This window comes from Athene noctua, chromosome 14, assembly GCF_965140245.1.
Source record: "Athene noctua chromosome 14, bAthNoc1.hap1.1, whole genome shotgun sequence".
Lineage (NCBI taxonomy): Eukaryota > Metazoa > Chordata > Aves > Strigiformes > Strigidae > Athene > Athene noctua.
Genome location: NC_134050.1, coordinates 19,468,261 through 19,485,903, shown reverse-complemented (window position 1 = coordinate 19,485,903; position 17,643 = coordinate 19,468,261). Strand labels below are relative to the sequence as shown.

Sequence of the window (17,643 nt, the reverse complement as noted above, 5' to 3'; positions counted from 1 at the left end):
TTCACCAATAATTTCTAGCTAGGCAGAACTCCACAACTGCTGTTCCAGTTAGCTTTTCTTCCTTCTTTTAAAATATTTCATTTTGAGTTTGTTTACTATGCAGGAGCATCCTTTTGTGTGCTGCATATGTCTAAAGTCCTATGTTGTCATTTAAGGGTCCCCAGCAGGGGTACCGGAGGTGCCAACCCTGACACTAAATTTTTTACTGTGATTAACAAAGCTCAGACTCTGGAAACCTTGAAACTGCATTAACTGGCCTGCTTGTCAGCTGGATCTCTGGGTTGGGAGATGCTGTTCAAATGGCAGTTGCAGGTAGGAAATTACAGGCAGGCAGCAACAGGGGCTCTAGTATCACCTTGAGTTCCACTTAAATGCCTGCTCTATTTTGCAGCAGATGTATCACGTTAGTCAGTGATCATTGTATTTTCTGCCTTTTGATTCCCCCAGATTCATTTACCTGGTTAGATATTTTGTTGCCTTGACAGAAAATCTGTGAATTAAAAGCCACAGATAGGATTCCCTTTTTCTTGTGCTGCCCTTCTGGATGCAAATGGGTGTCCTCTGTACACTCACAGCAGCAGCAGCCAGACAAACTGGTAGGTCGCAACACTTTTCTTCTTCCTAAAATGAAGGAGAGACTAGTTCTGATTAAAATGCAGCCAGAGCCTCTAATACTGTAGTATTAATGGTGATTCTGGCCTTGACAAAAATAGCTGTTAAATGGGGAGTAAAAAGCTCTCCATGTTTGCCAAAGTTGTAATGAAAATGGTGGAGCTGTCATAAATACGATGTTCTTAGCTAAAATGATTATGGCTTAACAATTTTCCAATGCATTGCATTGGGTTATTTCCAGCACATTCAGATCTTAGTGTTGTAAAGGTTTAATAGAAAATCTTGACAGTAAGTCTTTATCTGTGCCAGAGGAAAAGGCAGGCAGTATTCATTAAATCCACTCACATTCTTTACTCACCACCTTCATGTTGCTCCCATGCTTATTTGTTGTCATCTTTATATGTGTCTTGACTCTCAAGAAACACTTGATCCAGTTTATGGCAGTGGATTACTAAATTAGACTGCTGGTGTGATGCAAACTACGTGAGCCTAACAATCCTCATAGCCTTTAGATGCCCAGGCTGACTCCTCAGCCTGGGTAAATCCATGGCATTCCTCGGAAGTGGCTGGAGCTGTGACAACCTACAGTGCTTGGAGACTGAGCACAATGATGCCTCTTCGATGCAAATTACTACTTTTAGGAAAAACGAGCATTTACAAGGAATCAAGTGTGTATGGGTTAATGCTGAACTGTGAAGCAGGGCCAGAAGTTACATTTGACAGATCTTTGTTAGATGCCAAGGAACTGAAGGAAAATTTAAATACAGCCTCTGTGATAAAATAGAACAATAGTAGTTGAGAAAATGCACAGAGTATTTTATTTCAAATGGCAAAATGACTAATGCTGTTCATTTATGATCCACACAGTGGGAAAGTGCATTTGCTTCCATGTAGATCCGATTTCAGTTTGTAGCAGAAGCTTGGCTCAGTAGCAGAACTTTAACATTGGATGGCTCCAGCTTTCATTAACAGTCAATTCTGTTTCTTATTTATCCAGAACAGGGGCTGAACAACCCTTGGCATGTTTGCACTGGTACCTAATGTGGGCTTTCTAAGTGGAGGGAGAAACAGGCATGTTTGGAAGTTCTTCTGCTGGCCTGCAGGAATATTATTTGCTTTTTATTTTCATGTATTCTGAAGTAAAAGGAGAAAATAAATTATATCTCCTGAGGCCAAGAACTGCACAGAACCTAAGGTGGCATTAATGATCTTTGTAACTGTAGAGAGCATGTTGCTGGGTATGCAGGACACCCCAGAAATAGTGGACTGTTAATACTTGATAGAGGTTGCTTGTTTATCTCATACTAGAGAGCAGTTTGGTCTAGAGGAGTATTCCCACTTGCAGTTAGTCAGTGTACCAGGAAATATCCTGCTTTTTATCTTTTGGTGTCTCAGTTGAGGAAAAAATGTAGCATAGTCTTGGCTAGCCTCATCAGACAGCAATAGAGAACCCCCTGATTCTCACCTCCTGTTCTTCGGGGTTATGTATGAGATGGGGTTATTCATTAGTTAAGTATATGCTGAAGTGCCTTCCTGAATCCATAGACTTCTCTGTGAATTACTTTTATGAAGAAATAATAATAATAATAGTAATATTAAAGTATTTTCTGCACTCCTGTGAAAATTAAGTATTTTTTGCAGAGAAGGTATATGACTGCACAAGCTGAAGAAATTGGATGTGTATTTTATTGCTTGTTAGTGGCTTTTCCAAAGCTTATAAGCTAGGTACATAATGCCTTTGGAATCCCTGTGTTAGTAATAGTGTTTACTACTAACACCTTAGTAATTGTGTTTTGGTAGCTTTGGTGGTCTAAAGAGATATGAGAGGGAAGATTTATGGGGAGGGGTGTTACGTTTTAGTAAATCAGCTGGTGTACACCTAAACAGACAATCTCTGAGAACCAGTAAACTTCAGGGGAAAAAAATCAGTGGAGAAAAATTGTGAAATTGTCTCCTAAGAACACTTTGATGCAGGTGGTAAACACTTGGAAGACAAGAGCATGTACGTATATACATACATGTCAGAATAAATAGCTTTTAAGATGCTGTTTTGCTGGTAGCTACAGTGCGTGTCTAGGTGAGGCTGTCGTGCCCTGTAACCGTGTGGTGTGCCTGCAGTGCCATTCACCTTTAGGTACTCCTTCCAGTGTCTGCCTCTCCCACTGCCTGCCTTTTTCCAGGGACCTGGTGTCTTCAGATAGCAGCTGCCTCTCTGATCACCTAAACTGACTGCTATTGGATCTGTCTTGAATCCCACCTACAGGTGATCAGACTTTTGCAGGGTCCTTCTGAATGCTGGATAATGTTCCTCAGATTTCTTTCTTGGGTGGTAAGTGTGCTGCTGAGAAATTGGTGGGATCCAACCTATCCCCTTAGAGAGATACCCTTTCCAGATCTGATCCATCAGATCAAAGATGCCCTGCTGTGGTCAGTCAAGGCTCAGCTGTCTCCATGGATCACAGCTTCAGTTATTGATCCCTATGTCCATGCTGTACATAAACCATTTAGCTTTCCCAGACAAGAGCATCTTGGACCAGCTACCATTCTGGTACCCTTTGGTCAGAACTGAGGCCGTTAGCTGTCCTGTTTGAGAAGCATAGCTGATAAACACAAAAAAATGGCAGCTTTGAGCTAACACGGTAATAGCAGTCCTCAGTCCCCTAGCCTACTCTGAAAAATATTGGACTAACTGCATGCTGCTGTACTTACTGTGCACACTGGACATAGGACTCCCAGATGTGTGGCAGCCTTGGGTGAATATGAAATATTCTACTGGATATACCTGGAGAACAGTTGAAGTATGAAAATGCTACACTGAATCAATGGCTGATTCTCGCAAACAAAAAAAATGTATTCGTTTCTTAGTCTTCCCTCTGGAAAACCTGGAAGTGTTGAAAAACATTTTAGCATAGCCACTACTACTCATAAAAGGAGACTTTATGGTAAAGAAGGCACCTGCTACAAGTCAGACAAGCTAAATAGCATTTTTTTCATGCACTGTTCAAAATTGAATTACCTGACTAAGAAGAGTAATTTTTTTGTTTGTTTGTTTTCTGTTGAATGCTGTATGTGTGATTCCATTTAGAAAAGTTAAAATGCTGTACATTTATGCTGCTGTCTTGTTATGATTATATTTGGTCCTCAATTTCCTCCAATTTGCATTCTAAGGAACTAGACTAGGAGCAGTTACATGGATGTAGTAACACAGGAGATAATTATTTTTTTCAGTAGGCACCATGGCATTCCTTATTTGTATATATGTTCTAACTGAGGTTGCTGACGTTCTGGCTCTTGATGTAGGAGAGGGAAATAGAGGGTGTAAGGGAAGAAATTAAGAGGGAAAAACCAAGCTGTGATCTAAGAAGAGGGAGAGTATCTACAAGAACTTCTGAAAGAATCCCCTGATTTGATGCATTATCTGACAAGTAACATATCACAGTAAAAGAAGCCAAAATTAAAGGTAAACACATGGGAAATTGTTGGCATTTTCTGTTGCTGATTTGACATTTTATTGTTGCAGGGAATTTGGTGCTTCTATTGCAAGTAGAATTAAGTTTTCCTGCTAACATACGCAACAGCACCACATGCACACCTGCAGACCTCATTGACAGAAGATTCTTTTGTACACAAAAATGAGTGCTCTTATTACAGGCACATTCATTTTCAATAGTTGCACCTCCTTTTGGCAATACATTCAGATAATTTAGATACTAAATACCTGTGTTGCAAGGTCTTGAGTTCATGAAGGACGACAGTTCTGAGTCAGAGTAACATTAGCACAGTGTCCTTTTTCAACAGTAGCTCAGAACCAATGCTTTAGGAAATGGTAAATAAATAAGACATATCGTGATTATTCATGAGTGTTCTGTCTGTGCCTAGATGCCATTGAGCAATATGGCTGGATCAGTGCAAGCCCGAAGCAGAAGGTGAGAGATACTACTTCCAGTTTTCCTCCCGAAATAGGAATAAGTGCAAATGTCATAACTTGAGCTTTCCTTGTTTGCAGTCTGGATTTGCATCAGTGCAGGTGGATCAGTTCTTGGCCTCTGCCTCCCAGCTGGGGTTGGTTCTGTAAACTTCTCACCCCTGGGGAGTGGGTGAGACTTCTCACAGTGCTGGGCATAACGTCACAATGACACGAACACAAATTAAGCCTGCAGTTAGTGACTGTCCTGCACTGTACTTGCAGACCTGGCTCTGGGTAGCTGTAGAGGTGTTTGTCTCTCTCATGCACATGTATTTTGGATGGATAGTGATGATAACTATTTATGGTTATTAGCACTTGAGGCTGCTGAAGAAGAGGAAAGAAATGCATGTTTGTGGGTGTCTTCGTGTTTGGTTTGTCTGCATGTAAGTGCAAGAGGTTTACCAGGCCATTAGCTTGGGAACTAAGCTAGAAATACACCACCTTTTTAGGATTCTCTTCCTTTCCCTTCCTTCCTGTGCGATCTCCCCCAAGCGGTGCTAGAAAGTGGCAACAATTATATCAGCTGTCAGGTCTTTCCCCTCACCTTTTTAAGCAGGATCCACAGCCTGGCTGTACTTCTTGAAGAGTAACAGAAAGACCCAAGATGCCTCTGAGTTTGTGAATTATAGCTGCTATTTATAATAATTTGATATTCTCCCTGAAAACTGAAGCTATAAGATTGATGTATTGGTTTCAGATTCTTTTTTCTGTTGGTCTTCAGTTGCATGGACTGTTTTAACACTCCATGCAAGTGATCGATAGTTTCCTTATAGCTCTTCTCCTATAAGCATATCGGATCTTTATGGAAAAGTGATTTGGGATTTCTTCATTATGCCTGAAAATCTTGCATCGTGCTAATTCTCAAAAGTAAAATGAGTAGTGTGGATTTTCTGGGAGAACAAAAACTTTAAAACTTGTTGGAATTTGACACCCTAAATCGCTTCTTTTAAAATTTGTTTCTTCTTCCTCCTTTCTTATCTATTAAAGCCCCTTTGGTAATCGCCATAATGACTGCTACATTACTTTTGGTAATTTCTTCTTTTGATACCTAAAAACTGTTTGTGCGCTTTGTGTAGGGTTTTGTGTTGGTGATTTTTTTTGTTCTTTTGACCATTGATCCCAAGCCACTTCCCCATGGCATAAAATTGAGGACAGAAGGAAAAAGATTCTCTTTTAAAATCAAGTGTGTAAATAAGTATTTTAAACTCGTCATTTAAAAACAGCAAATGTTGAGGCCCTCACAGATGGCCTCATATTGCTACTCCCAGTTTTAGACACTCCTCTGACTATCCCTCAACATCACGATATGAGCCAGTGAGTTCAGCTGGGAGAATGGTGAATAATTTCCTATCTGGTGTTGGCAGCCTCCAAGGGAGCCTGGTTAAAAATTCATGGAGGTTATCTTGGCTCTTCACCTTCGGGTTTTCAAAAAGTTTGAGGCTTGCTGAATAAGGTATTAAAAGCAGAAGGTATTATCAGACAACCTGAGGTTTGTATTAGCGTAGGGTTTTTTTCCCCTTTGAATTCTATTTGGTAGTACGTAAGGAGAACCTTCAATATTCTGCTGGAAAGGAATGGGTTTTATACCAGTCTTTTACACTGATTTGTGAGAGCCAGCAATTTGAGACACTGTCCTTGAACTGGTAGTAATTTAGCAGGTAGGAATACTTCCTAATTTTTAGGTGAAAAGGGATAGAAACTGTCAAGCTACATGCATAGGGTTTATGTTAGCTGGACTTTCTCTTGGCTTTTTGTGGCTGGTGGGGTTTCTGGTGTCTCACTGCAAATGTGAAAGGGACTTCTGGAGAGTCAGCTCATTGCAGAAATAGCAGAAGGCTGTTCACTGAGAATAATCTCTCATAGAGTCATGAATTCACAGCAACAGCATTTCTTCTGCTTTATTTCCCACAGCACTAGGCTAAAGTGGCTCAGCCTTCCAGACATTACGGGCTTGTTTGTTTAACACCTTTTCTGAGCTTTAGGGCATTGATGTCAGATCTGGCCCACTTAAGATATGTTTCATGCTCTTCCACACACTCTAATTGTAGTTTTCTCGTTCTTTACGGGTCTCCTTCATTGCTGCTTTCCTCACACTTCCCCTACACTTTCTTAATAGACCCTGTGTATGAAATAGCAAAGGTTGGATTCCCAGTACAAGGTCTTGCTTAAAAGGGCCAGATCCTTTGGAGCTGCAGAATCAGTCTGCATGGTGGTGAAGGTACTCAGTTGTGAGTGATTTGAGGAACATTCCTGTAATTATGCTGGTCCTTTTTCAGAAATGGAGTATCTCCAGAATGTCAGTTGCCACAGCTTTGAGTATATCTGGTCAAGGATTTGTCTTTAAGTTACATGTAGCATTAAAGTTACTCTAGGTATATGTGTGTACTGTAGGTTCCATTGCAGTGGCTCTTTGAAGAGATCTTACAGGGGTTGCTGCCCCTAAAACTCACTAGGAAGCCTGGCAGGTTATGGCATCTGCTGCTTAATGGTGATCGTAACCGTTTTCCTACGAACTTGGCAGTCTCACCCTTTGCATGCTGCTTCTTTCATCATCCTGAAAACTCTAGACGGCAGGGATGGTTGTTAATACAAGATGTGATACTGCTGACCTGTGGATTCTTACCTAAACCTCCAGATGCTTCAACAGGTTAAGAACTAACAATGGACTGTTGTTCGTAGTTCTGTCAGTTTTGTGTTGTGCCTCTTGTGTTTTAACCATGTATTTCTGAGAAATGCCTACCGTTATTTTTCATTGTCTAAAGCAACAGATGAGCAAGTTAAGTCAGTGAGTCTGATGGTTCTTAGGTATTTGGACCCGTTATCTATGCCCAGCTGTGCACTTGCTCGTGGGTTTCTCTCTGCCAAAGTGCTTGTATATTGTGTTGATTAAAGTCAATTATGCAAAAACATGATTAGTTATTCTTTATCGTTATTTATTCCTCCACAGTAAGACTAGATTGCATTTTTTATTTCTGAAGTACACTTGTAGAATCCTGTAGGTTCAAGACAGCACAGCTGTAAAAGTTTCTAGTGGTCAGTATTCTCTGTATAATCTTGAAAGGTTAGTCAGGTGTCTAGCTCTGATTTGTTGCTTATTATTTATTAAAGACAATTCCATATATTCTGTATAAAAAGCCATTGTTGTGGGTTTTATGAATTTTTTCTGGGTTGTCTTGGCCTTGTGGTTTTCCTTAAAATATGTAGTGATTTCTGTTGGACATGTAGTGATTTTTATTTGTGTCTGCAGTCTGTCAGTTAGCTGAAGTTGTTATTATATATTTGTTAAAAGCAGGCTGGGGTTAGTGTTGTACAAAACAAACCATATAGACAGTCATTGCTCTGAGCTAATCTTATCTCCTGGAGCAAAGCATTTCTGAGGAATTTCTAATTCTGACAACTGGGATCAAATGTCTGACTTCTGAGGGCTGACAATAATGCCAGGGGCTGAGCTGCTTTGTCCTGTTGATAGCAACTGTGCAGTTTAAAAACCACACTAAATGCCAGGGAACCATGCATCTTCGCTGGTCAGGTTCGGGGCGGGGGGTGTTTAGGGTAAGGCTTTAGCTGTAGAAGTCTTTATGGGGCAGAAATGCTGCGGCTGCTCAGAGTAAAAATAGTTCTGGGTTTTCAATGGCTGCATTCCATGGCTGGAGCCTGAAATCATGAATCAGGGCTCAGCTCTCGGTCTGTGCGAGACCAACTGCGAGAGCTCTGCAGACAGACACAGGAGGGGAGCAGCTAGCTGAGATGAGTCCGAGCCCAGCACCGCTGATACTCTGGGAGGGACCTGTGTTGCTTGTACACTCTCAGCAAGGTATCGTACATTAATATTTTGCTTTCCAGTAGGAGTGTAGTTACTTGAGTGTGAATAATTAAAAATCTACTGAAGTGTGCAAAATTTCCCACTAAACCAAAGATGACTTCTAAGAAGTGTCTGTTTCGCAGAGACTTGGAGCTTCACACCTTACAAGCTTCCAGAGAACTGGGATGATATATTGTGATTGAAAGGGTGTGCGGCTCATTCCCACCTGAACAATTTTAGTGATGGTGTTTGTCCTTGATTTTTGCATGGCAGTTTTTTTCCAGAAATTTTCTAGCCTGGAAATTCCTGGAAATTTAGATACATAGTTACTAGCCTTTTGAGGCCTTCCTGCAATACTGATTTTTTTTAAACTGGTACCTAAAACATGGATGCTTAACTCAAAGATCTCTATAAAGCTTCAAACTCTGTCAGCTTTGTGACATGAGAATTGTGCAGGTTTAAATCCTGTTTTGAGCGTTCAGATGATTATTCTCAGTGGTTTAAAACATAGCACAATTTAATGAAGAGTGAATTTTGTACTTGCAGTCAGGACTTTTTATTGAAAGTGTTGCTAGGATGCTACCAAGTTTTCGTGACCAGCATTATCTTTGAAAGCAGTAAACAAAAACCTTTTTGTTTGGGGTTGTGGGGTGTTTTTTTGGTCCCTGAGACATTTAAAATATCTATCCTCCAGGCCATTGGTAGTAGGACCTTGAGAAATGGATGTTCCTGCAGTTTTTGGCATGCCCTGTGAGTTGAATAACTGTATGATCCGCCTTCCAGAGTGAGTTGCTAGATTTCATGTTGCTAGAAGTACCCAAACCAGCCGCATGTGCAGCTTGACTGTTCCAGTAGTGCCCTGGGCAAAACTCTGCAAATCCACACACGGTAGCCTTGCAGCCAGACACTGCATTCAAGTGCATTTATCTGTTTTCTTCCTAGGCCCCGGGATGCAGCAGCGCACTCTCAGTGTATCTGCTGGTGCTGATCCTCCGCGCTGCCCTGTGTGTCTGGCGCGGTGGCAGCACCTGCCCTTTGCTTTGCTGGTGCTTTACATGTAAGGTGGCACCTCCAGCTGTGCTGTGTCCAGGTGCTGCTGGATGGGCTTGTGTTAGAGTGGGTAGCTTAGCACGGCACTGGATACCAGTCATCCTGTTTTAGCAAACCAACTGCCAAAGCTGTGTGCGCCTCTTTTTTTTTTCCCCTCTTCTAGTGTGCTGGCACAGCTTACTTCCCTGAATGTTGCTGATATTCAGAGTTAAGGATACTGTTTTCTCATGCAGCTCCCACACTGGGAGGCTGATCTGTAACAGATAACCAAAGTGAATTTGAGAAATCTCACATGAAGAAACAACTTTGTAAAGTGAGAAGCATATCGCTCTAAGACGAGGAGTAAAACTGTAGAAGTCAAAGTAGTTCCATGTCATAAGCTACATTAGTGAGATGTTAGGTACAGTTATAGGATGATTAACAAACATAAAGAATTTTTAAATCTACATAATTCTATTTTACTTGCGACATCTTAGTGTATAAGGGACTGGGCTTGGGTGCAGGACCTGGATTCTATTTCAGCCTTGCTGATGGGATTGAGTCACCTAATTTTCTTGCTTTTCAGTTCCCAATCTGTATAATGAGGATGATTTTACAGCTGAGGTGTTATGGGGATAAAATCTATTTATCACAAATGTAAGTGCAAATGCCATCGTCACCCCTTCAGAGCTGCCAAACTGACTGCCAATGCACCACTCCTTGGAGGCCCATCCCACTTCCGAAACTGGAGTTCTGTGTGCTTCTCACTAATGCCATTTTACAGAGGGTGAATATGGGCTGCGGGTAGTTTTAAAGGATATTCCAAGAGTTGTATAAAGTCCGAGGACAAGAATAGATGCTGTAATCCTGCCTACCGGTGTCCTATGTGCTGGCCTCACTGTATGTTCCCCTTTTGGGAGGTTCAGTAAGAGTTAGAAATATGTTGCAGGACATTAGGTTAGTCATCAGCACTGCACAAAAATAGTTGAATGAGTATTTTAAAGAAGTGACATGGCAAAACTCTTGGTGTAATTGAACCAATAGCAGAGCTGCCTAAAATAACAAGAACACAAGAAAGTCCTTTCTAACTGCAGCACTTATCTAATGCCATTATCACCTACTGTGGATAGAAGGATGAGAGGTATCTCAAATATTCAGGTAGTGGTCCCAGATATTATGCACCCTTCGTATTAGGAATTACAGCACTTCAAGCTATCTGCCAGAGTTGTCAGCTAAGGTGAATAACTGAAGATTTGGATGTTTGCCCAAGCTGTCTAGATTTAATTATCCTGTGAAACCTCATTAGAGATGAGCTGCACCTGTGATACTAAGAGGGAACTATTTTGAAGGTAGTTCAAACCCCAATTCATAGTTCAATTTGAAAAATACTCTCTTAGAATCTGAAAGTTTTTGCATCCCCATGTACTTTGTTACAAGTAAGTGTTCAGTCCTGATCTAATTTTTCTGAGGGAGCAGGAAATGGAGAAGATGCGTTTGGTAGCCAAAATGATCTTGTCAAATTGGAATTACAGTCTGAAAAAAATGGATAAATGCAGTATATTTTACCTGAGAAATAATCAACTGCATAAGTACAAATAGGCCTATAAAAGAAGATCTGGGGGTAATTGTGGTTCACAAGGTGAATTTAAGTCAGGAATGCTGTGTTGCTTCATAAGGCAAAGCCATCTTGCAATGCAAAACCAGAATATTATTGCCCATGAGACCTGTGAAATGATCCATCTCTTTGGCACTTAGTACAGTCTCAGCTGGGATATAGTTCGGATTTTGGGAGCTGCAGTTGAAAGATGTGGATCAACTGGACAATTTGATACGAGCGCAGTGAGAGTGCTCAAGGTCAAAATAAAATCTGAAGGGAAGATTGCGTGAATTGAAGTTATTTGGCAAAGAAGATATTGCTAAGGATATTTAGTGACATTTTGCGAACGTGTAAATGGCTGCTGGAAAGAGGAAGGGAAGAGCTCTTCTTTGTAGGTGTAGGGTAAGAAGTAATAGGCTTCAGTCACAGAATAGATTCAGGCTTGTTCACAAATGAAGTAAATGTCTGTCTGGGGTGACATAGATATGACCTGTTCTGCTGTCATCCATGGATCTTTTCAAGTCTCTCCCAATTCTGTGATTCTATAATTCTGCATGATTATGTGCTTTGAGTTGGAAATGAATGTCCTTAATCCTCTGCAGCAGACAATGTGCTCACTGTCTCCCGGAGAACCTGTTCCTGCAACTAGGGCTGATGCTATTATAGATAATAGTAGCTGGGCAGAGAGAAGGGGTTGGGTGGATATGTAATCTTTCATCAGTCATAAACAACGTGGAGACATGAGTCAGGAATGATTGGTTATTCTGTTTCTCATGGTACAAAAGCTGTGGTATAGCCACTTGTATTGTTGGGTGGTAAATGCAAAACAGGGAAGGACTTTTTCACACCAGAATTAATTAACCTGAGGAATTTATTGCTGTTAGATGTGTTGGATGGTGAAAATAGACAATATTATGCCAGCAGATCTGTCAAAAGCATTTAAACATAAATATACGAGTTCCAGCTCAGAAATTGTCCAAAACACATGTTGCTGGAGGCTGGGATTGTATACCATGGAGGCTATCACTATGTTTGTGCCCTGTTCTCATACTCTTGGCACTTGAAAGTGGTGTCTGTCAGACTTTGAAGGTGGAGCTGGATCCAAAATTTATTGAAGGAGGGTTTTCTCTTTCTCCAGTCTGCAGTGCGCAGCCTGTAAAGGCATCCACATGCCTGATAATCAGCACATTTAAAATAGCCTTTTGCCTGTCAGGATCTGAGAAGAGCCCTGACCAGGATAACTTCTGTTCCCAGCTGAGAAGTATTCTGTCAGCACTCCCACTTCGATCCGAGAAGTGCAGTGGAACAGCTGGGGTGGAGTGGGAAGAGACAGCAGAAATTCAGTCCCAGGCATTAGACATTCTCCTGCCTTTGCTGGGGATTTCAGGGCATGTGCTTCCTAGATTATTTCCAGCCAGATCTGTGCTGTGAAGGATCAAGTCTTTGCTGTTAAGGATAACTTAGGAAGCCCCGTCATGAGACATTTCTGAGTATGAAGCTTGGCATGGCTTATAGGAGCTGTTGCAGATAGCCAGGAAGTATGTGAGCAAGGTCAGATAAAAACTGCATAAATGCTATGTGTCATTTTTTTCTCTCACAAAATTGCCCTGTCTTTAGCAGGATGATATTATGAATAATCCTAAAATAATTTCTGTATCAATCATGCTGCCATTCTGTTAGGATTATGTGTTGTGAGGACATAGCTATATGGGATTGATACACTAGGATAGGAGGTGGCATGCACACAGCAGACTCTCGGTGCTGTTCTGTCTGTAAGCTTTCCTCTGCCAACACTAAAACCACTGTTGACAAGAGTGAGCTATGAATTTTACCTGTGGGGCAAACATTTCAAAGTGTTGACAAAAGAGGATTGAGTGCAATGGCAGAGGCTATCTGGTAGGAGAACACAAGACCAGGAAAGGCCCTAACGAGAGCTCTCTGGTCATGGTCAGCTTGTTACAGAATAGCATCTTCATGGGCCAACCTGCTGGAGCACATTGTTAGAGGGAATATTCCTGGCAGACAGTATGCAGATCGATAATAAAATGGAAATCAGGCAGAATAATGTCCATATGAGGAGTCTTTTAAGTCCAGTAAGTTGTACACTGATGTGGAAGAGTGTCTTGTAGTTCTAGAGCACAATGCCTTGATCAGTGAGCAAAAAGACTGGTGTTTAGATTTGGAAAGGTATTGTGGTAGCTAGCTCTCTTATTAGGAAGCTAAAAGTACCTTTACAAGTCTGGAATAAAGCTATAGGAAACAAGAGCTCTTTGAGGGTTGGCTGAATGGTAGGGCAGTTGTACTTGGCTAGAATAATGGTTAGAAATCATTATTTCAAGCTGAAAAATAGCATACTTGCGAAATCCTCCTCAAAACTTTGTTATTGTCTTTCTAGGTATTGATTCAAGATTTTTCTGTTTTTCTAATGTCAAACCTTTTAAGACAAAGCAAAAGTATCCCATAATCTACAGATCCTGAAAAAGGATTCTGCAAATTAAAACTGAAAAAAGATCACTTTAACATTTCCTCAGCAGATTTCACTGCAGATCATTCCCAAATCATAAGTCTTCTGAATTGAAAAGCAGCAACACTTTCAAAATGGGCTGTACTTCATAGGCATGACAAAAAATTACCACACCAGGCATTGACCCAACTAATCTGGACATTGGCCAATACTGCATAGCTGAGGAGCACCTCATTTAGTGGTTGGTTTCTCTCATCTTTTAGAAATAAATTTTAAATCCTATTTAACATAAGTGCAAGTGTTATTATGAGCTGTGTAGAAGTCCAGTCCTAGTGCACATCCTGCAGAGGTCTTGGAAAGGAAGGCACTTGGTTGTGATCAGGTGGTGTAGCTATAGCCAGAACTGATGTTGCACAAGAGGAATTTTTATCCTTTGCAGAAGAATTTAGAGCAACCTGTGAGATAGTTTAAATTAATGCTGTCTGAATTAGTACCTGTGATGGGCTCTCACCACAGACTACTTGATTCAACGCCCTGAACAGCACACTCTCAGGTGTCCGATGTGGCTCTCTGTGCCTATCCCTGCCCTCAGCAGCCCCCATATCCATTTTGGACCATCTATACCAGAATAATGCTGTCTGGGACAGAATGCTCCTGGTGCTGGAAAATCCCCAACTTGTTTTGATAGCAGCTTTACAGTTGCTTTGTGTATTCTGAACAGCCAAATCAGTCAGATGAGGAACTGAATAACTGACCCTTTATGTTCCTGTCATGTGCCCACCTTAAAAAAAATTCACCCTGAAGGTTAATAAAATAAAGAAATAAATAATAAAAAAATAAAGCATTTTTATGCAGCACCTCTAAGTCCCTTGATAGTCCTTGTGGAAGTGACAAATATGCCCTCAGGGTTTGCAATGTATATTGCGTGTTGCATATACCTCATAATGAATATTCTAGTGGCTATTCCACTGTAGTTATTTCTGAAATCCCAACTGGAATGGGAGATTTTTCTGCAGGATGTTGTACTTGGTGCACACTAATTCCTTCTGAACTTGTGATCTGCTTTGCTGAAATGGAATTTCCCTGCAGAAGAATTTGCCCTCCTGGTATTGAACTAATAATATGAATGTTTATGTGTTTCTGTTTGAAAGGGCTGGTAGCCACAGAGCACAACTGGCTTGTAATAATACTCAAGTTATTATTGTGAAATAGGTGTTAGGTTGTTTGTTTTCTTTTTTCCTGGAGCTGTATTTAATGATGTATTAAATACAGCAAATTTCCACTCAAAATGAAGAACAGCTTCTCTCAGTGAAACATAAGGAAATTTAATTCTTCCTTATATTCTCGGTTTCATTACTAGGATTTCTGCAAAGTTTATCTGGAGTTGTTTGTCCCCCAAACCTATTTTATTGATGCCTATGCCAAAGCAAAAATCACTGGTCAGATGAGAGGAAAAATACATATGTGTACAGTGACATATCTGCAGTGATATCATCTGCTTTATGGAGAAATGCCTTTTAGTTCATCTTGTACATCTGTATCCTTAGCAGCAGGTGCCACTGCCAGACAATTCATCAAAGTTAATGTGATTGCTGAGAAATGCTAAAGCCTATTTTTTTTTATTGCTGTGGGAGGTGGTGTAAAGAACTGTGTACTCTGTGGGAGGGGAAGAGGCTATGCTGACAAACAAGCTGGAAAGGTGGACTTTTCAACTCTACTTTGTTCAGGATTAAGTATAAAAAACCAAATGTCCTCTCTGTGGCTTGTGATGAGGAGCAAATGTGGGACACTGTGTCTCAGCAGGAGGTGAGAGCACAAGTTCAGCGTGAGGGAGGCCATCTGGTAGGTGGGGTGGAATACACTTGCAGGAAGAACAGGGATGAAAAGTGAATATGGATTTTTTCCAGTTGAAATGATGCCGATTTAGTCATGCCATCAGCAGAGACTGGACATTTGCATTCTTCCCTTGGCGGGTGGCTTTAAAAGCAGCGCACGCTGCTTGGCAGATTGTACTGGGCAACTGTACCAGCCCATCGCACCAAGTTTTTGGCTTTACTACTTGTAGCTGCTGATGCTTACTAACTGGTGAGCGGCAGGATTTGCTGAGGTTTGATGCCTGTCTGAACTTTTGCCCTGCGTTGACAAGACTGGTCTGGAGACCACCAAAGATCAGGAGTTTGCATATGTGTGGCTGGATAGGAAGTAGCCAGGTTTGGGAGGAGGGAGCCTGGAGCTGTAGTAAACAAACCCCAGGAGCACGTGTGCTAGTGCTGGAATGATAAATGGCTACGAAAGGGTGCTCTATGGCATCGGAGGGTGGAAATGTTAGCAGAGAGCTAATTTACAGGAAAATAAAATGACACAAAGCAGACAATGATAGAATTAACAATAAATTGCTAGCAATATATACTGTCATCAGCAGGCGTGGAAATGAGGGTGGAGCGTGCAAGTCTGAATGGAGGCATGCACACACACAGACAGCCCCTTTGGTTAGAAGTATACACTGCTCAAACCCCTGGTAGGTCCTAATGCCAAGACGGACACAGGTTTAGGAGCTGGGAGGCTGTGTCCTTCCTTCTCAACATGCAGCCACACATGCAAGAAGCATCTGTGTTATGGGAAGGACAGCTGAGGCACCTTTTCCTTACATCAATGCTTGTACGCACAGAAGACAGCAGTAGGGAAACATCTGAGAAGTTGAGCATGAGCTAAACATGCTTGGTGACAGAATAGTGATGCTGGGGAGGTTGGAGAATGCCAAGCAGGGAACAATTTAAGCCTAATAGGAGGACAAAAGTGACGATGAAATGGTGAGGTCTCACAAGTGTTTCATGGGACAGAAAGCTCAGGCATGTATTCAGTAATACAGTTAAGAGCTCAGGACCTGCAGTATGATCATATTAGTAAACCACACGATAATCAGATTGGCCTTCAAAGAAAATATGTAAACAGTATCACCTTGTGATTCTGCCACACTCTCCGTGCAAAGCCAGAGCTGAATTAGAAATCAACTTAGTCTCAGGGCACCAGATTTAAATCCTACAGCCCAGTTTAATTGCAGTTCATAGCCAAACTTTTTCTAAATTGTACAGTGATGCCAGTGCAATGTTCTTCTCCTTGTCCTTTGTATAACCTTTCCTGGTCCTATTTGAAATTGGGAAGTGTGGGTAATATCTACGGAAATTGTTTGGTTTATTGATTTTTTCATGCCCTAAAGTGAAAGGGCTATCAGCACAATAGCTTGGATATATGAAACAAAGATTTGAATTCTAATTTGTTCAATATTTTAGAAAAGTCAGATTTTCATTTTCATAGCCAAGTTCTGACTGTGTTTGAAGGACAGGATCCCCCATAGAATAAACTTTGACTTCCTCATTTCTTTGTGCTTTAAAGTAGTTTGAGGTGGTTTGATGCTTATCTAGTGATAATAGTCTGGTTTTTTATTTCCTGAAATAGCTTGTAGCTGAGGTTTTGGACCCAGTAGTCCAATCTCAGAGTGTTGTTTTCCATAAAGGACATAAGTGAGAGAGCGCCTTCTTCTGGCAGAAGAGCAGGAAGTGACTAATCACTGCTGAAAGTGAGCATTATTTATAAAGGCTGCTTAGAGCTTCAGACACGTTGGTCTTTTGTTGAGTAGCATTTGTTTGTGCATCTATATCCCATTCTTCCCACAAGTTCTATTAACGACTACATTGAACTCAAAAAGGATCAATGTCTTAATGTCTTTTCACCAAGTATCAAATGTTAGGGGTGTCTCATTAAGGCAAGTAACAGTATTCTTAATGGTAAGTTCATCCACAAGTCAGGACAGGTTTTATCCATCCACTCGTAAAATCTGACCTTTACAGAAGTCCATCTTTTCAAGTGTTGTATGTGTTACAAATTCTCCTTGAGATTCTCATTGGGTTTCATTTTTTTCCTACATTAGACTGCATGTGAATCCTGACAGAGTTTGGGGAACTTTCTTTTCCTTATAAATGGAATCTTACGGCCAAATAAAATAGCATAAACAATTTCAAATGCAGAAAGCAAAGTAGGGTTCAGAGATATAAATTCAGTTTCCTGGTATAATTTAAATAAACAACTCAACCAACAGAAAGTCCCATAATCTAGTTCACATGAGCAGATGTTTGGCAGGATTGAGCATGGTGCATCTGCAGTCTCTGCTTATC

The 17,643-nt window shown here is 41.0% G+C and overlaps 1 protein-coding gene across 3 annotated transcripts in view; it reads left to right on the top strand.

Annotated features, from left to right (window-relative positions):
* The window catches only part of TSPAN4 (tetraspanin 4), a 453,985-nt gene that overhangs the window by 201,495 nt on the left and 234,847 nt on the right, over positions 1-17,643 (top strand). The window contains exon 1 of one of the 3 annotated variants that reach the window (XM_074918705.1): positions 8,365-8,393. The exons of the other annotated variants lie outside the window; for them this stretch is intronic. The gene's annotated coding sequence lies outside the window, so the exon portion shown is untranslated. Of the gene's footprint in view, positions 1-8,364; positions 8,394-17,643 lie in introns of those variants that run through there. 3 annotated transcript variants of the gene reach the window in all.